This window comes from Camelus dromedarius, chromosome 33 (genome assembly GCF_036321535.1).
Source record: "Camelus dromedarius isolate mCamDro1 chromosome 33, mCamDro1.pat, whole genome shotgun sequence".
Classification (NCBI taxonomy): domain Eukaryota; kingdom Metazoa; phylum Chordata; class Mammalia; order Artiodactyla; family Camelidae; genus Camelus; species Camelus dromedarius.
This window is the reverse complement of record NC_087468.1, coordinates 9,262,557-9,283,636: the sequence shown is the minus strand read 5'-3', so window position 1 is coordinate 9,283,636 and position 21,080 is coordinate 9,262,557. Positions and strand designations below refer to the sequence as shown.

Sequence of the window (21,080 nt, the reverse complement as noted above, 5' to 3'; positions counted from 1 at the left end):
ATAAACAAGCAGCAGAAAGTGCAGAGTAGTCATTTGAAAGAATCAGTTAAATCACACTTAATGACATTGATGCAGAACCAACATCATTTGTACTTTTCTTTTAACTTGCCTTTACTGAGAGTTGCTTTCAACATTTTTTCTTATGTGAATCAGAAAGATGCGACAGCATTTTACACTTGCAGCCTCGCTGGAATCTCATAAAACCCTGTAACCTATGTAGGGCAGGCTGTGAAACCCACTTGACAGATAAAGAAACCGAAGCGTGGAAGAGAAAATGACTTATGGAAGGAGTCCCGTAGCTGGCAACCTCAGGAGGCAGGATGCCAACCTGGAGATTCTTCCTCGGAACGGCAGAGCAGAATAGAGGGTCTGGAAATCAGGGACCAGCATCCATCTCCCCATCACACCTTCAACTCTCAGTGTGGCTCTGAATTTGTTTCTTCATTCTCCTGGGACTCGGCTTCCTCATCCATCACATTCCATCACCACCATCACTTAACACCCATTGCAGAGGCAACGCGGGGGTCTGGGAGCAGAGCCTGGTGGTAGTCAGACCCCAGCTCCACAGGCTTAGGCTAGTTCTCAGCTTTCTTCTAAAACAGGCACCATCCCACAAGGGATCTGGCATAGCAACATGAGAAAAAGCATGGAATGTGCGAGCGCACACTTCCCACGAAAGGCGCTACGCACACATCACGTGCTGTCATTTGGAGTTCCTGGTTACGTGTATCTGCTTTTGGTCACTGTGCACATGGACACACAAAACGTGTAAGCACTCAGTCAAGAGCTGGTGTCAAGTCCACTGAATTCCAGTGCCGGTTTCTCTCGCCAGGACCCTCGTGGGGAAGGGGCCCTGCTCCTTTCCTGGTCTCCTGCTCAGGACCCCTCTGCAGGGTAAAGGACTGCGTGTTGGTGTCGTGGCTCTGATCTCTTATGTGTCTCCCCCTACATCCAGTTACACAGTCCCTTCCCCACCTTTAATCTTTTCCTCCTACCATTTCCCTTCATGTCTGACAGCTTAACTGCAAAAAATGCAGCGACAACAGTAACAATAACAACGGCCACTAACATATATGGAGCCCTTTCAATGTAGCATCTATTCGCTCATCTCTTATTTAAAAGGTAGAGACAAGCTTCTGCACAGCAAAGGAAACCATAAGTAAAACAAAAAGACTACTTATGGAATGGGAAAAAAAATTTTGCAAATGAAACCGACAAAGGCTTGATCTCCAGAATATATAAGCAGCTCATACAACTTAATAACAAAAAAACAAACAACCTAATCCAAAAATGGGCAGAAGACCTAAACAAGCAATTCTCCAAGGAAGACATACAAATGATCAATAGGCACATGAAAAAATGCTCAATATCACTAATTATCAGAGAAATGCAAATCAAAACTGCAATGAGGTATCACCTCACACCAGTCAGAATGGCCATCATTCAAAAATCCACAAATGACAAATGCTGGAGAGGCTGTAGAGAAAAGGGTACCCTCCTACACTGCTGGTGGGAATGCAGGTTGGTGCAGCCACTGTGGAAAACAGTATGGAGATTCCTCAAAAGACTAGGCATAGACTTACCATATGACCCAGTAATCCCACTCCTGGGCATATATCCAGAAGGAACCCTATTTCAAAATGACACCTGCACCCCAATGTTCATAGCAGCATTATTTACAATAGCCAAGACATGGAAACAGCCTAAATGTCCATCAACAGATGACTGGATAAAGAAGAAGTGGTATATTTATACAATGGAATACTATTCAGCCATAAAAACCGACCACATAACGCCATTTGCAGCAACATGGATGTTCCTGGAGAATGTCATTCTAAGTGAAGTAAGCCAGAAAGAGAAAGAAAAATACCATATGAGCTTGCTCATATGTGGAATCTAAAAACAAACAAACAAACAAAGCATAAATACAAAACAGAAACAGACTCACAGACATAGAATACAAACTTGTGGTTGCCAAGGGGGTGGGGGGTGGGAAGGGATAGACTGGGATTTCAAAATTGTAGAATAGATAAACAAGATTATACTGTATAGCACAGGGAAATATACACAAGATCTTATGGTAGCTCACAGAGAAATGTGACAATGAATATATATATGTCCATGTATAACTGAAAACTCGTGCTCTACACTGGAATTTGACACAACATTGTAAAATGATTATAAATCAATAAAAAAGGTTTAAAAAAAAAAGGTAGAGACTATTACTGTACCCATTTCTCAGATGCCAGAACCCCGGATGCAGGTGTAGTGACTTGCTTAAAGCCACAGGAAGTGTTAGAGTTGGGATTTGAACCCAGAAGTCTAGCCAATGAGCAACGCATATGTTTTCCATTTTCTAAATGCAATAAATAAGTGAAAATATGCATGACATAACTGAATACCGAGTGCTGGTAATGCCCGGTGCAAGGGAATAGCGGCCAACAGAAACAAAACCAAGCCCTTAGAATACTGAATGTCTATGCTGTTTTTACTCTCAGAACCTCACTCTTGTGAGAGGGGAATCCCTGGCAGCCCTGTGTAAGGGCTTCCTCAGCTTTGCACCAAGAGCCACATACTTCTGGTAAAAGCAGAGACTATAATTTTTTTTAAAATTGATATTTCCGTATGTGCACTCAAGACTCAAAGAATGAGTTCACTGCTACCTCTTTACTGATGTTAGCATTGGCCTTTAGCTAATTTTTGTTGCAATATCAGGTCCCAGACTGATAATCCTAAACTTAATCTAAACAGTCCCCATCCTGTGGGATTTTCACCCCTTTGAATAAAATGGATTGTAAAATGCATAACTAAACATGATTTCACTTTTATATTTGTAAGACTTGAATAGCAAGGGATACCCATCTTAGGGGGAAAAAAAAACCCTTGTCACACCATAAGCTCTCTAGTTCCAAAAATATGCTCACTATTGCTATTTTTATATTACATAGGTGTGTTAGTGTCTGCATGTGTATCTGCCTGTATATACACATAGTGGGCCATGTATATGTGCATAATGCGTGTACACACACACACTCACACACACACAATGTGCTGGCCAAGAAATACGAGCAGTGCTATCAGCCTGTGATGACAAAGAGGCTGTGCGTTCTAAGCTATTTCTGCAGTGGGTGGTGGCCTCCGGGTGGTGCCCCAGGCCTTGGAGGTCACTCACTGGGGTCACGCTCTGGGGTCCAGTCTGTGACCATTTCATGGGCTCTTTATGTGAGAGGCAGCTAGTGGCCTAAAGGGGGTTCACTCTCTTCCTGAGGCCCACAGGCCCAGCCACCATCACAAATGTGTGAGCATGCCCTGACCCAGGTTGCTGCCTTCCCTACACGCTGCCCCCACGTGAATTCTGTGAGCTTTTTGGATCACACTCCAAGTCTGCCTCCCCGGTCTGCCCGGCCGCTCCCGAGGCTGGATTCTCGCTCTGTGGGGCGGGTTGGTAGCGCCCGCTGTCCAGCCCTGAGGAGCCTGGGCCAGGCTGCTGACTCCGAGACACCCCCTGAGGAGCACAAAGGAAGGGCCACTTCTTTTCCACCCAAAGCAGCCCAGAGGGCCTAGAAGCTCTTTGGCTTGACCTTACCTTTCGCCTCACGGGCTCCTGCTCTTTCTCTTCCAAATGAGTCGTTCAACCGCCTTCTTCTGAGGCTGAAGGTGCAGCTCCCTTCTCCCCGGCAAGTTTTCTGAATGGCACTTTCCGTATAAACAGGAAGAGTGCGTGTGGTCACCGCTGAAGTGTGCAGGTGTTGATAGAGGATGTGAAAGTGTGGAGGCGAGTGACTAAACCAGCCAATGGCGCTCCCCCGCCAGGCGCCCAGCCGGCCTCCTCTCACCCGCAGCCGGGCAAGGTCCACCAGAAGGCTGGAGGCAGCAGCCTGGGCCCCGCGCCAGGGGACCACCTGACACAAGCCAGAGGAGTGTGGTCATGGGGGCCAAGGGGGAAGTCCTCTGTGCTCTGCCTCTCCCTCCCAGGAACATTTTCGAATCCCTAACATACATTCTTATCATCAGGCATGCTGACTTAGATGGGCTACTTACCTTGTCCACAACTCTGCTGGTTCCCCCGAGATGCCTGGACATCCAAGAGATGGGAACCAAAAGCTTCACCCTGCCTCTGGACTGCAGTAAGTCTTCTAGAACTTTCTAGGACCAAGAGGCGCCGGGGGAGGAGAAAGAGTACTAGATGAGGACTCAGACGACCCAAGGCTGCTCTACTCGAAGGGTGTCACCGCCCCTTCTCCGGTCCCCGGTCATCCACAGCAGCAGGGTCCTGATCCACGTCCCTGCCCTCTCCCCCACTCACCCCTGCAGTTACTTTCACTAACGTCACCAGGGAGCTTAGCCAATGGACGCTTTTTCAGTTCCTGTCTTATTTGTCCCCCTGTAGTGACTTCTTCTTTCCTTCTGGAACTTTCCCCTTGGCCCAGTGACTCTGAACTCTCCTGGGTTTTGTCTGGCGATTGACCTCATTGCCAAGCTTCCATTCCTCTGCCAACATCTTGAATTTTGCCCTTGCCCACGGCTCCATCCTCAGCGTAGGGTTCATGTTCTCCCAAGTGGCCTCTTCTATGCTCCAGATGCGGCGTCCCGGCCCATGTCCAGATACTCCCGAGTCTGCCACTCCCCCAGGATGCCTCCCAGGAGACAGAAACTCTGGTCTGGAACTCCCCGCCTGCATCACTTTCCGTGCGGCCCATGAAACCCTTCCTGCCTTGTTTCCAACTTGCTCCTTGTCTCCCACTTCTGAGTTTGCACCCTTCTGGCCTCTTGCTCTGCCCTTGGCTAACAAGGCCTTTTCAGGCTTGACTCTCAGTTTCCTTGTCCAAATGGGGCCATCCATCTTTACTCTCAGGCTCGATTCACTTCTGGACATGCCTAGAAACTGCCCCCAGCCAATCCAATGCCAACCACTGGGGAATTATCCCAGTATTGGCCACATCAGGTCCCCAACAAGGGGACAACCCTTTTTTCCCTATATCCAAAACAGAAATGGGGAGTCTTTCCACCTTCTTCCCTTTCCCAAAGACTCCTCAACCTCCAATCATCAAGTGCTCTTAAACCACACCTCGAATCCTCCCTCTTGTTTTCCCACAGCCAGGCCCTTACTCCCTTGGCATCAGAGGGGCACGTGTACCCCAGGCATGCGAGCAGTTCTCTGAGGTGTGGAAAGAGAAGACTGGAGTATCTCCTCACACGCTTACTTGTTTGTTTTCATGGAGGTAAGACTCACAGAACCTAAAACTAACCATTCACCGTTCTGACATGCACAACCCAGTGGCTCTGAACACATTCACAGCGCTGGGCAACCACCACCCCCATCTACAGCCCAAGACTCACGTTTATTTTTATGTTAACTTTTTAGTGTTTGCTTTTTGTATGCGTTCTAATGCACATAATGCATGCATCCAGTTGCACTGTGATCATCTGTGAGTAACCATACATCTACAGGGAAGACATCATGAAGATTTCTTTACTGAGGAAGGTGCGTGATCAGAAATGTGGACACACCTGGCTCCCTGACTCATCTCTCAGGTGACAGGCTCCTGAGTATTTTCCAAACCACCTCCAAATTTTCTTTGTAAGAGTCTGCCAAATGATAACGTTATACTCCCCTCACCCCACTTCCAGGCCTCACACCCTTCAAAGGCTCCCCCTCACCTACAGGAAAATCCCAAAGTTCCATCGCTCAGTGGACAAGGAGCTGGAAGCGGTAGCCTCTGCCCTCTCCAGCATGATCTCTGCCGCTCTCACAACCTCCTTCCTTCTTCACTACCCAAGACCACCCCACTACTGGTGATTTCCCAAACATCCAGGCTCCGTTAGGCCACTCTGTCTTTTCCCTGCTGTTTCCCCTTTGGGGCCTACCTTAACTTCTGTGGGCTATCCAGCAAGTCCCCACGGAGGCTACGAAACTTTCCTCATTACTCCTCTCTGAGGCAGAATTCATCATGCAAATGAGCATCTCTGTAGCATTTGCCGCCATGTTGGATGGTACCAAGGGCGACTTGGTGGTTAAGAGGGTGGGATACAACATCAGAAAGACTTGGGTTTGAATCCTGCCTCTGCCACTTCCTAGCTGTGGCCCTTTGGGTACATTACTTAATTTCAGCATCCTTGTCTACACAACACCCACCTCACAGAGTGATGGCACAAATGACCCAACATTGCGTCTGCACAGGATGTAACGAGTGTTCAGTAAGCAGTGGGGATTATATTCATGGCTGTTTTGTTTACCTTACTATTCAGAAAACTTATAAAATATATACATTGCATACCAAGGAGAGCTACTCCTAATAAGGCAGAATGCCTTCATTTAAAAAGAAAGAAAGAAGGAAAGAAGGAAGGAAGGAACGAAGGAAGGAAAGGAAAGAAGGAAAGAAAGAAAGAGGGAAAAGGTTAACCCTTTAGTGTACAGTTGTAATAGAAGGTCAGAGAATGCATTTTCTGCCAGCTGTTGACGGTGGGTCCATGCGAATGTCCCCAGCCAGGCGTCCCCCACACCCCCTCCACTCACCTCCCTCCACTCCCGTAGCCCATCCCCAGCAGGTCGCTGACTGCTCTGGGCTCATGCTTTTGTAGGAGCTCCTCGCAGGGCACTCAGGGAGCCTGCTGGCCCCTCTCGGCCAGGCCAGCATCCCACTGTCCCCTGTACAGACAGCCCCACCCCGGGCCGGGATGTGAGCAGGGACAAGTCCCCTGGAGGCAGGGCTGGTCACAGATGAGTTCATTCACACTTATTCCCCGCCCATGCTAAGCTACCTGGCACCATGTTCAATGAACGTACTTCCTCTGCCACAGCGCCCACTGCACTTAACTACAATCAATCACTTAGTCATGCGCCTTCTCCGGGAGCCTGGAGGCTCTGCGGGCAGAACTGGCTCCAGCACCGTCCACGTTGTGACCGATCACACACACAGCAGGCCCTCGGTAAGTATTTGTTGAGGGAGGACGTGAATGAAGAGGTGATTACACTGCAGTTGGTAAAGCCAACTATGAGCTCCCGTTCTGTCATGTGTTAACCTTGTTGTGCTGGGTAACCTTGAGCAAGTTGTGACATCTCAGAGCTGCAGTTTCCTCGCCTATGAAATGGGAGGCATGAGCCACATCCTCCCATAGGAAGGGGGCTCTTCCCAAAGCAGGTCGAAACTGCAAAGCCCTTTGGCAAAGTGGTGCCGCCGGGTGTGTCTGGAGCTGGGAGTAGTGGTGATGAGAGGAAGTCAGAAGAGATGTGGGCAAATGTTCTGCACCCAGCAGGACGCCCTACCCAAGATACACCCCACTTCTCCATCAAGAGAAAGTAGGGGCTTCACCTCTGCCCCGGGGAAGAGCATTTGTGCAGCTGCTGTTCCCCTGAGCCGATTCCCTGTTTACTCTGCAACATTCTTGAGCTTTTCCTGGAGGGACATGGTGCATCACACCCGGTGACAGGGAGTAAGGACACAAGGAAATATGGCTGGTCCTGTCTGCCAGAACCAGGAAACAAGCCCATGTCGGCTGCATAAGCAAGCCTCTCTGTGAAGCTGGGATGGGAAAGTGTGTGCGCAAATCCTGCAATTCCCTGTTGCGCCAACAGAATTGCTCCGGCAGTCACGGATGAGGAAGGCCTGGAACCACAGTGGGCAGCCTCCTCCATTCAGGCACCAGGTTCCGCACAGAGAATAGGTCCTGAGGGAGGAGGTGCACTGGGGTCCTCACCCGGGCAGACTGCAGGATCATGGGTGCACAGCTCAGAGGTTCCCCATCTTCCCACGCCCTGAGAGCTCCCACAGGGGCCCCGGCACTCGCAGGTGCTACAACTCTGGGTGAGTGAATAGGGGGTCTAGTCTGATTGACGTCTCTTTGTGTATATCTATTGTTTTTCCTGTGATAATAAAAATAGCTGACAATTATTGAATGCCCACAATGCCCCAGAAGCACTTCGTTTCTATTACTTTATGTAATCCTCACACAAGAAACCCTATGAAGTAGATACCACCTTTTCCTCATTTTATCAATGAGGAAAATGAAGCACAGAAGTTTAAGAAACTGCCCAAGGTCACACACACCAATGAGAGACCTAGGGTTCTAACACAGGCATTACTGTCCCAGAGCACGTGCACATCTCCAAACACACACACACACACTTTATCCACGCACACTTGTGTGCATGCGCAAAAACAAGTCTACACGTTGTGTTTATATTTATATGTAAATCTATATGCATAATGTTCGTCCCTGGCAAGACCGTCCCGCATGAAATTTTCATTAGATTTCTCAGCCTTACCGAGCAACCGAAAACATACACACGTATATGAAATAATTTTACTGGTGGTAGTAAACTTCAGTGGCGCAGAAATCAGACTGTGGAAGGGGGAGGAAAGGGGCTGCAAGCAAGTGCGACAACGCGTCTCTATTAGGACCAAAGACTTGCAGTTGAAAAAGAAGTCACAGAAGGAAATGGATCAAGAGGAGGAAGGAACCGCTCTCACACACTCGGTTTAGAAAGTACAGGGCAACCGGCAGCACGTTAGGACGAGGGAGAGCCGCCCATCACACGTCAGAAAAATGGCCCCGGGAACCGCTCAGTAATTCATGACGGAACACAAAGCGGGGACTGCGGCAGGGACGTAATAAGAAACAAATAGGGTAGACAGGGGCGGAACACAATCACGGAGCCACTCAATCCGCGGGCACCATTTACCAGCGAGTAAGTTGCAACCTTGAGAATTTGCATACAAATGAGATGCTGAAAGCACAGAAACGGGTCGGTGATAAGACCTCACACGTGTTATTAAAACATGTCAGCGGGGGAAAAAATCATTAAATCGATACCATGTAGGTTTAACTACATTGCATTACCAAAATAAATTTTAAACGGTGTCTTGAGCTTAAAAACAGGTATGTGAATTTCAGTTCAGAACGTTAACTGATATTTTATGTCTGTGTCTACCTCATTCATTTTATTCCTGGCCGTATGTATTGGAAGGATTATTTTAGGAACAGGTATTTTTAAATAAATACTGAAGTATCAGTTCTCCTACTGGCTCAGTGTAATCATTTTTTTTTAACGTTCATAAACACTCTTTTTTATTCTTTTGTTATATGCTGCATATAATTCCTAAACAAGACTTTGAAAGGGTCATTTCTTCGAATCCTCCATTGTGACCACTGGCACAAACTTCCTTTACACAAATAGGTAAGACAAATTTAAATTTTTATAAATAGGCATTCAAACTCCTACAACCATAAAATGGTATTTAAAGACTAACAGTCATTCTTTTGCTTTTCTTGAAAAAGGTATTGTTGAGATAAATTGCTAAATGAAAGCCGATCTGGAATGAAACGTTATATGAATAGTTTAAAGTAGTGAGGGAAGTCTTGTTTTCAGTTTGCACACACAGTGCTGGAAGAGTCACACGGCAGCTGGGCAGGAAAGGCACGTCCGCCCGCCACAAAGGGTCAGAAGCATCTGAAACACACGACAGAGATGTAGGCCCAAGGCCCGGCTGTGTTCCTACTCATCCTTCCTAACTCCCAGTCTCACGCTTGCTGTGCAACTTGCCCCGTGGGCCCCCTACCTGGACTCACCTGTGCAGGTGGCTGCGGCATCAGGTTCCCTGATGGCAGACACTTCCCTGCATGTGCTCAGTGTACTGGGGCGCAGTGGGGAGAGCTTGCTGTATCGTCTGTCCGGCTTCCAGGACTGCAGGGCACGCAGTCAGACACGGTCTGCTCAAAGCAGCTCTCTGAGGAGTACCAGGAAAAGCTGCTCAAGGCCAGAGGGGGCCAAACTGAAGTTTTCAGCATCCCTGAGCTCCGTGCATAACCTTAGGGCTCGGGAGGTCCTACAGCACAAGAGTGCTTATTGGTTGGGAAACTCTGTTCCAAAGTATGGAAGCTGCGAGTGGGATATTATTTTCATCCTCAATATGCCACTGGCTGTGTGTTACCATATCCCTGTGTTTGAGGTTTGTTAGTTACTCTTTAACTGTCTTAAAATTTTTCCTTCTATATTTTGGTGCTGTGTTTGGGGGTGCATAAATGTTTCTGCTTGTTTTAATTTTGTTATTGATTACACCAATTTATAAAACTATTCCATTTCTCATTATAATTATAGTGCATTTCACATTGAATTTGACTTTTTATGAATATAAATACTGTCCCTCCCTGTCTCCTTTATGATTTGCATATTCCTGAGAGTTTTTATTTATTCTTTTAACTTTTGTGTATCTTTGTCATTTTGATTTATACATTAGGAGCCTAGTAGCTTAGATGAAGTTTGTTGAACCTGGTGTTTGCCCTTTGGTAAAGGATTTTTTCCCCCTATTTACTTTTCTTGCCTTAATTAATTTAAATGCTTTTTCTTCTGCTATTTTTCAGGTTTATCCATTTTTATATTTCTTGCTACTTGTTTTGATATTTCTATATAAATTACATATTACTTCCTTTGAAAGGTAGAAATCCTGTTTTAATTCCATTGCCTTTTATTTTCTAAGTCTAGTCATTTTGAAACTGGTGAAAACGTAAGCAACATTCACTGTTTTAATTTTAGTAAAATTGATATAATGTTTAACAGAGCAGCATATTAAATAGAACTACCAATGGTACAATAATTTTAGTAATTCTGGTGGGAGCTGACGTTAACTGAAGGTTTCCCAGGTGCTAGAGACCTGAGCTCAGTGTTTCAAAGATGTGACTCAGTGATGTGGTTCCCCAAGGCCAAAGGTGGCAGAGTTGATGCTGGAATCTGAACCCCAGGCTGTGTGATTCCAGAGCCCAAATCCAAAGGGATGCCCTCAGAAATCTCCTAAGGAACAGACCTTCTCTTCTCCCCCACTGACCTTCTGCAGCTACTCCGAGGATGTTCAGAAGGTCCCCTGAGCCAAGGATAACTGGTCCTAGGAAAAGGCCACTTGGACTGAATCCACTTCAATTGGGGGCCAAAACTGGACACTCAACAGAGAAAGAAGTTTGACTTAATTGTGAAAAATTATGAAAGTAAGATTATCTCACACTTATTAAAACATAGGTGATAGTTATAATCATGTGCCAATCTTAAGACAAGCAGGAAATAAACTGAGTACTATCTGGGTGGCTTTTGGGTGCAATATTCCTAACAGAAGAACAGAACACGTCAGGACACCCTTCACTTCACATAATTTTATGACACAAGCATAAAGAAAGTGTCTCTTATTAAAAAAAAAAAAAGAAAAGAAAAAGGCAGCAGCAGCAAAGGATTTAGATATTTGCCTAATGCCTCTCTTAATGCTTTGACATTAAAATCACTCTCTTTTGAAATGCCTAAGTGTGGATTTTCTGTTCAATTTTTAACTAGAGAAACTCTGCTAAACTGCATTAGAGAACAGCTTTGCATGTGAGTCAGACCTCTCTCCAGCCTCACTTTCTTCTGCTTCCCGAAATCCCACTGGCTTTTGCAAAACGTCTGATTTCACTTTGCAGTTGACTTACGTTGCAGATCCACTGTACTGCACTGTCTGGCTCCGTTTAACGTCTGACAAACGAGGAGGGACAAACTGTACCAGCCTGGGTCCCTGCAGGAAACAGATAGCATGCTCACTCAGACAGTATAATTGAGGAGAGTTTAATAAGGCAAAGTTTTTAAATGTTGTTGGGCAGGGTTAGGGGAAACCAGTAAAGGACGCTGAAGGATACCTGGGTTAGCAATATCAGGAAGCCATTGCCAGCCACCTCCATTCTGCAAACCCTGTCCTGTGACCCAGGGAACATGCTGTTGCTGGAGGGGAGGGGTGCTTCAAAGGAGTTGGGATTCAGGCAGAGGGACACAAGCCATTCACAGTAACCCAGCTGAGAGGGAGCTGGGAGAACGATGACCCTGACATCACTCGTCTACTGCCTTCTGGTCTCCTCCCCAGTGACACCCACTGGTCAAACCTAAATGGAATACAGAGAGCAAGAGAGCCCACTGACTACATTGATAGAGTTCACCCTCTCGGGACGCCAGGTGGGAAGGGAGAAACTGGAACTAGAGGGACAAATAAAAATATCTAGCATGCTGACCAAAAGCATGCTGATTTGTTGACTCAGTAGATTCTGCTGTTAAGTGAAGAGGGATGGTTGAATGCTAACAAACTTCACAGGTGCTCAATTTGTGACAGATCTTCTAATTGTATAGTTTGTGTTTCCTACATTACGTCATACCTGGAGTGAGCTGGATGATGGATACTGGGTTAGTGTGATCTCCTGCAGCTGCCCTTCTAAAGGGATGCAGAAGGTTTCCTTCTACCTTGAGGAGAGAAGAAATGGCATAAGGAGTCAATTGAACATGTGTGTGCTGGGGACAAATTTGTGTATAAATATACACATGCAGAAGAACGTCACTTACAGAGCGTGAGCGCATTTACTGAGTCGGTTGGCAATAATGAACATTTCAATTGCTAGAAAATGCTTCCTGGTATTCTGAAGCCAATAGGCCATATTTAAGTTTTCCAGCCTTAACTTAATCACCAGTTTCAAGATTTAATAAGCAAAGTGGAAGTTTTGGAAAGAAATTATGAGGAAAATCACTCCATTTTGTATCGTACTTTGAACAGCTTAAGAAAAAAAAATTTTTAAGTTACTTCTGCCTCCTTTTTGAAGTCTTTCAGAAGATCTGAAATGAATGTCATCTAGAATCATCATGCGTACCTACTTGCTTCTATACATTCAGAATAATTTCCCTGTTTTTGAACATTTCAATGGTTGATACAGGGAAATAACAGCGAAAGGAATGGAATGCCTCATCCTGATGAAAAGCTCAGTCCAGGCTACACTTGCACTGCACTAAAGCACTTGTTTTTTAGCTGGTGAGTCATTCACTTATTTTCAAGATGTGGTTTACCACGACCTACCCAGCTGGGAAACAGAACACTCACTGGGGTAACAAATTCTTTTTAATTTAACACTCCTCCCACAGACGGTCTGGGAGGCTGACCACGGCCCCCGGCCCAAAGCCCTCATGAATCCTCAGCCTTTCATTCCTGGAGTCTCGTTATCTCCTCCAGTTCCTGTCCGGGGGCCAGGTCCCGGCGCATCTGTGCTAATCTAAGCCAGGTCTTAGTTCAAGTCATCCAGAAGTAGATTCTTGAGACAAGGATTCGAGCACAAATCATTTCTTTGGAAGATGAAGAAACCACTAGTGAGGGGTTGGGGAGAGAGACAGGGAAGGGAAAGCAGCCCAGAGCGGGTATTAACAAGCCACAGTGTCCAACTGGAACTCCGCCTTCTGGGGAAACGACACAGGAACCCTTGTGGAACTCACAACTCGGGGGTGGGGACTGGAGCATTTGCACACTGACTCCTATCTGTCATCGGTTGGAAGCTGCTTTCTGGAGGCACTAGCTTGCTGATAGGATACTTGCAGTCTGTCACAGAGGAAGGCAAAAGGAGACCTGGAGGCCAGAGAAAACCCTCAGGCATGGATGTGCCGGTCTTGGCAGTTGGAAGCCGGGTGGGCATATTCTAAGGTGGTTGGTTGGGGCCAGGGGATGGGGGCAGGATGCCAGCAGCATCTGTGTCCCCAAGGCTGTCTCCCATCACTCTCTTTCCATCACCACCACCTCTGGGGAATGACATCCTTGTTCTTGAGCAGGGGGACCTCTACTCTCTTCACTCTGTTTCTTTCAAGAATTTTGTTGAGATGTCACATTCTCTAACTTGCCCTGAAGGCCTAGGCTTTTGGAGCACCAGAACCAGAGACTCACAAGGGGACTCAGAAAACTACTTGTAAAAATGGATACAAGCAAAATGTGGAACTGCTGGGGGATTTAGTATCTCAAAACTGTCTCCTTCCATAGACACGATCACTGGCATTACCCCCACCACCATCACTTAATTCATTACAGTAAGCACAACAAAAAATACTATCCTGAGAACAGCCCTGAACAAGAGTGCCAGCAAATGTGAACAACTGTAGGCAAATAAAAAAGAACACATCATCTTAGGCATCTGAAGGCTCACAATTCAAACTTGTTTTTTACTGAGATCCTACAGAGTAGCTCTCTTGAGGCTCTGATGGAGTGATGTGTAGTTGATGGATGCTTCCACTGAAAACAAGGAGAAAAGTAAATAAAAGTAAATTTGTTTGAGGGCTTTGGAGAGAGGCTGGGGCAAGCACCAGCCCTCAAGGGGCCAGAGTCCTAAAGAAAAGGGAAACCCATTGAGGAGAACTCCACCATTTCCATCCTACTCTTCCTCGTGGGACATCTGCTGATTCCTGACACAGGGAGGGGAAGGTTTAACTGGGCAGAGGAAGGCGAGCAAGCATCTGATAAGTCAGAAGAGCTTCCGAAAATCTCACAGGGATGGAAAAGGGAAATAGGAGTTTGGGATTGCCAAGGTAGCCAAGACTTAAAGGGCCCAGGAATCAAAGGGAAGGGAAGTCCAGGAGAGTGAGCCTGACACCCAGAGCAGTTTTTCCCTGGATGCACTTCCTGATTCTTAATTTGGGCAACACAAAAGGCTCAGAAACCTCTGGGGAAAAAACGGCTGGAAAATATTGCTGAAGTTTTAGTGGTCTTGTGTATCTGGGGAGATAAAAATGTGAGTCCGGTACCCTCCAAGCTCTAACACCTATTTTCTCAGCTGAGAGTCTGGAGGACGTACTAAATGTAGGTTTGAATTAGAGATGGACTCAGTCTTACAAAGGCTGTAACATAGCTTTGAACCAAGGATTAAGGTAAACTGTCCGTGTTTGAGCTATCTAGCAGAGGATAGTGTTAGTCCTCTCGGAAGGAAGAAAAATAATGTTTGACATTTAATTAAAAATACCAAGTATACATAAAAGAGGGTCAAGAGAAAAATCGGTCATAAAAATAGACACAAAAGTGATCGAGATGTTTCAGTTATTAGACACATTCACACACAGGATCAATGTGTCTGTAAGAGCAAATGACAGGACGAAGAATTTCTATAGAAAACTCTAATATAGTAAAGGGAAATTCTAGAAATTAAAATATAACTGAAATTTTAGGCAGAAAACTCTTTGATGTAAATCACAGCAATGTTTTTTTTTGGATCCATCTCCCAAAGTATCGGAAATAAAAACAAAAATAAACAAATGGGACCTAGTTAAACTTAAACGCTTTTGCACAGCAAAGGAGAACCATGGACAAAATGAAAAGACAACCTACTGAATGCGAGAAAATATTTGCAGATGGTATGACCAATAAGGGACTAATACACAACGTACATTAACAGCTCATACAACTCGACATCAAAAAAACAAACAACCTGATTTTAAAATGGGCAGAAGAACTAAACAGACATTTTTCCAAAGAGGAAATGTAGATGGCCAACACATACAAGCAAAGATGCTGGACATCACCAGTCATCAGGGAAATGCAAATCAAAACCACAATGAGATGTCACCTTACACCTGTCAGAATGCCTATCCTCAAAAAGAACACAAATAACAAATATTGGCAAGGATGTGGAGAAAACGGAACCCTTGTACACTGTTGGTGGGAAGATAAATTGGTGTAGCCACTGTAAAAAAAAAAAAAAAGAAAACAGTATGGAGGTCTCTCAAAAAACAAAAAACAGAACCACCATATGACCCAGAAATTCCACTTTGTGGTATTTATCCAAAAAACCCCAAAGCCACTAATTTGAAAGGATACATGCACCCCAATGTTCATAGCAGTATTGTTTACAATTGCCAAGATACAGAAGCAACTCAAGTGTCCATCAACAGATGAATGGATAAAGAAGATGTGGTACACTCACACTCACACACACACACACACACACAAATACTAGTCAGCCATAAAAAAGAATGAAATTTTGCCATTTGCAGCAACATAAATGGACTTGGAGGGTATTATGCTAAGTGAAACAAGTCAGAGAAAGACAAATACTGTATGATATCACTTATATGTGTAATCTAAAAAATACAACAAACTATTGCACATAACAAAACAGAAGCAGACTCACAGATACAGAGAACAAACTAGTGGTTACCAGCCAGGAGAGGGAAGAAGGAGGGGCAATATAGGGGGAGGGGATTAAGAGGTATTAATGATTGGGTATAAAACAAATAAGCTACAAGTATGTATTGTACAACACAGGGAATATAGTCAATATTTTATAACTGTAAATGGATTATAACCTTTAGAAATTGTGACTCACTATATTACACACCTGTAACTTACATAATATTGTACAGCAACTGTACATCAATAAAAAATATAACTGAAATTTCAGAAGAATGTAATAATTAGGTTTAGCAGATTGAAAACAACTGGAGAGGACTAGTACGTTCGAAGGTAGATAGGTCAGTAGAAAACATACAGTGACACAATGAGAAAACAATGGACGGAAAATGCCCCCTGAAAAGCATTAAGAACATTTAGAATTGTGATGGAAAGATCCTAAATATGGGCATCCCGAATTTTAGAAGGAAAAGATAGAGAGATTGGGACCGTATGTAAAGAGATAAGGAAGCTGTGGTATATTTATACAACAGAATACTACTCAGCCATAAAAAATAAAAGAATGCCACTTGCAGCAACACAGGTAGACCTAGAGATCATCATTCTAAGTGAAATAAGCCAGAAAAAGAAAGAAAAATACCATATGATATCACTTATATATGGAATCTTAAAATAAAAAAAGGAAAGAAAAGAACACTCATGAACTCATCTATAAAACAGAAACAGACTTGCAGACATAGTAAACAATCTTAGGGTTACCAGGGAAAAGGGGTGGGAAGGGATAAATTTGGGAGTTTGAGATTTGCAATGTTAGCCACTATATATAAAAATAGATTTTAAAAAAGCAAGTTTCTTCTGTACAACACAGGGAACTATATTCAATATCTTGTAACAACCTTTAATGAAAAAGAAAATGAATACGACTGTATGTGTGTATATGCATGGCTGGGACATTGTGCTGTACACCAGAAATCAACCCACTGTAACTGACTGTACTTAAGTAAAAAAATTTTTAAAAAAGATAATGTCTGACAGTTTTTCAAAATTGACCAAAGGCATCATGCCAGAAATTCAGGAATGATTCTGACCTTCAAGCAGTATAAATAACCTAAAAAAAAAAGTATATCTACATACTTCATAGTAAAAGTGAAGAAATGTAAGACAAAGGGAAAATATTAAAAAGCAGTCAAAAAAACAGTCACAGCGCTTTCAGACGTGCAATGGGCCCCGAGGCTAATACCTGACTCCTGAACAGAAACTTCAGAAGCCAGAAAACGATGGAAAGATATCTTTAGGTATTGGAAGGAAGTAGTTTCTAAACTGGAATTTCATACTTGGAAAATATATTCTTTAAAAAATTAAGGAAAGAATAAAAATGTTTTTGGACCAACAGAGAATTTGTCACCAGGGGTCCTCACACAAGAAATACTAAACTGGGCTTTTCAGGCAGAAGGACAATGATCCCAGAATGAAATGCGGAAAGGAATAAAGACGAAAGGAGAAAAACTACCAACCACAACAAGAGCTCACGTGATTTAAAATGTGCAGGCATATCTCATTTCATTGTGCTTCACAGATACTGGTTTGTTGTTTTTTTTTTTTTTCCAACAAATTGAAGGTTTGTGGCAACCCTGCATCAAACAAGTCTATTAGCACCATTTCTCTGACAGCTTCTGCTCACTTTATGTCTCTGTGTCACATTTTGGTAATTCTCACACTATTTCAAACTTTCTCACTATTTTTATATTTGTTGTTGTGATCTGGGGTCAGTGATGTTTGATGTTACTACTGAGGTGGGAAGCCCCATAAAAAAGACCGGCAGGACCCTCAGGCAGGGCCACTACTCTCCTGCTGGCACCATCGGTTCCCTGGCCCAGCAGCTCTATCTCACTTTTTGCCTCTGAAAGGGCTTACTTCTAGGAAAGTGGAACTTACCCCTAAAATTCTATTGGTTCCCTGAGCACACTCCTGATTGATTATTTCCTGCACTTCTGATTGGTCCATTGGTAGTACTTCATTTGCATGGAGCTCACTCCTAACTGGTTATTTCTCTCCCTCCTGATTGGTCCATTTCTACAAAGCTTGTTCCTAATTAGTCAACTTTTGTTACACCTTATTTGCATAAGATCTTGCAAAGTGTAAACTGGCAGCCTATAAAAGCCTGTGTAAACCTACCAACGGGGTCCAGAACTTGGAGTTTTAACTCCTCTGGGCCCGCCCGCACAATAAACCTGAGTTCTCCAACTTTCCAAGTGCTGCTTGGACTCTTGCCCAGATCCAGGTTGCTGTCACAACTGAGCTCTAACACTGAGCTGTAACACGTTTTTGTGCAACATTTCCGCTTACTTAAGGTTCTGAAGATGCTTAGCATTTTTTAGCAATAAAGTATTTTTAAATTAAGGTATGTACTTTTTTAAGACACAATGCTCTTGCACACTGAATAGACTACAATAGAGTGTAAATATAACTTTTATATGTGCTGGGAAATAAAAAATTCACGTGACTCCCTTTACTGCATTATTCGCTTTATTGCAGCGGTCTGGAACCAATCCCGAGCTATCTCTGAGGTCTGCCTGTATGTACGATTAACGTTCATGACAACCACAAGACAAAAAGCAGACAATGAGTACAGAGAGTTAAAAGCCCTAGACTGAAAAGTGGCAAAATAACTAATTTATATGGAACCTTAATAAGTAAAAAGCGCAGCCAGTGTAGTCTTTAAGGTCGCCATGTAAAGAACAGTACAGGAATACACAACTAAAAGTAAATAGAGGTAAACTGTGGAACAGTAAAATACTTTTAATTATCTGGAAGAAGTTTTTTAAAAAGGATAGATGAAAGATCGATAAAACAGGTAGGATGGCAACTATCCAAGCACATTAGTAATAGAATGGATTTTTTTAAAAAAAGACCCCAACCATATGCAGCTAACAAGAGACCCATTTTAATATAAGGACAGAACAAAAATGTTGAAAATTAAAGGGTAAAGAAAAACGCATCCTACAAGTACAAGGCAGAAGAAAGCTGGTGTAGCTGTGCAAACCTACCAATTACTAGTAAACTGTCAAGGTAGACTTTAAAGCAAGAGCCATCACTAAGGATAACAAGGGGCTTTCATAATAATAAAAGCTCCAAGAAATATGCAAAAATTATAAATTTGTATGCATTTAATTACCTAGTTACAAAATACATAAAACAAAACTTGATAGAACTAAAAGGAGAAATAAACAAATCCACAGTCTCCTCTTAGGACATCTTAATGCACATCTCTCATTAGAAGACAGAATGAGCTGACAAGAAATTCAGTAAGACCATCAAAGACCTGAACAACATGATTAATTCATTTGACCTGATTGTTCCATATAGAACACTGCATCCAAAAATGACAGAATACCCATCCTTTTCAAATGCATATTGAATATTTTCCTACATTGAACATATTCTGGTCCGTAAAGCAAACAGTGAAATTTCTGTGTTACCTATCAGTGAAATTAAGCCATAAAGCAGTAACAAAAGATAACTAAAAAAATCTCCAAATGTTTGGAAATTATATAAATTTCTAACTAACTTATTAGTCAAAGAAGAAATTGGAGTGGAAATTAGTAGATATTTGGAACTTCATGATAAGAAATTCTGTTTCCAGTAATGGTGGAGTAGCCTGTGTTGGATTCACCCTCCCACTGATGAAAACTGTAAACTCTGGGCAAAATTCTAACAACCTCTGGACAATAATAGCAACAAAACAAATGACTGTTTGTTAATTAGCCATATCATGATCAAATTGCTTAAAACCAGTGAAAAGAAAAAAAAAATCATGAAAGCTTCCAGATAAAAGACACAAATTATATACAAAGGAAATGAGACAAAACCAACAGCAGATTTCTTGGTGGAAACAATGAAAATTAGAAGACAGTGAAGCAAAATCTGAAAGAAAAATCTGTCAATGCAGAATTCTTTACTCAACAAAAATTAAGACATTTCCAGGTATACAAAATGTGAAAGAATTTATCATAACCATAACCATGAAACAAACAGCCCTGTATGAAATAGACAAGAGATTTAAACAGACACATCACCAAAGATGATACACAGAGGGCATATAAGCACACAGAAGATGCACAATGTTATTAATTATCAGGGAAATGCAATTAAAACCACAATGAGATACCACTACACATAGATTAGAAGGTTTAAAATGTAAATGTCCAACAATGCTAAGTGTTGGAGAGGGTGGGGTGCAACTGCGACTCTCATATGCTGATGATGGGAATGTAAAATGGCACAAGTACTTTGGGAAACAATTTGGCAGATTTTTTAAAGGCTAAAGAGATACCCACCATGTGCTCTAGCCATTTCACTGCTAGATAGAAAAGAGAAAATGTATGACCACACCAAAACTTGTATCCAGATATTATAGCAGTTTTATTTGTAATAGCCCCAAACAGGACACAACTTAAGTGGACATCAGTAGGTGACTGGTTAAATACATTGTATTATGTCCATATAATGGAACACTGCTCAGCTTAAAAAGGTGAATTAATACATGGCACAATATGGATGAATCCCAAAATAATGATGCTGAGTAAAAGAAGACAGACAAAAAAGAGAAGAGACCGTGTGATTTACTTCTATAAAATTTGAGAAAATGTAAATAATCTAAAGTGACCTAAAGCTGATCATTTGTTGAGAGGGCACAGGGAAAGCCAGGAGGCAGGTAATGTAAAGGAGTTCAAGAAATTTTTTCAAAACAATGGATATTTCCATTATCTTAATTGTGGTGTTTGGTGACTGTTTCATGAGTATGTATATTCTAACTTATCTGATGATTCACTTAAATCCATGTATTTTTTTGGTCTGTCAATTGCATCTCAAAAAAATCTTGTTTTGAAATTTAAATAAAAAGTTTTCCTACAAAGAAATCTTAAGGTCCTTATGTATTCACTGGTAAATACTTCTAACCATTAAGGAAGAAATAATACCAGTCTTACACAAACTCCTCTAGAAAACAGGTTTTTAAAAAAGAAATACTTCCCAACTTGTTCTATGAGGCCAGCATATCTTTGATACCAAAATCAGACAAAATAAGACAATACAAAAAAATTTTCAATCTCCATTATGATGTGAAACCCTAAAAAAATTTTTAGCAAA

The 21,080-nt window shown here is 43.0% G+C and overlaps 1 protein-coding gene across 6 annotated transcripts in view; it reads right to left on the bottom strand.

Annotated features, from left to right (window-relative positions):
* Positions 1-3,695, bottom strand: part of AFF3 (ALF transcription elongation factor 3) — a 493,384-nt gene extending 489,689 nt beyond the window's left edge. For all 6 annotated transcript variants that reach the window (XR_010378788.1, XR_010378787.1, XM_064481854.1 and 3 more), the window contains exon 1: positions 3,587-3,695. The gene's annotated coding sequence lies outside the window, so the exon portion shown is untranslated. The remainder of the gene's footprint in view (positions 1-3,586) is intronic.
* Between the last annotated feature and the right edge of the window lie 17,385 nt (positions 3,696-21,080).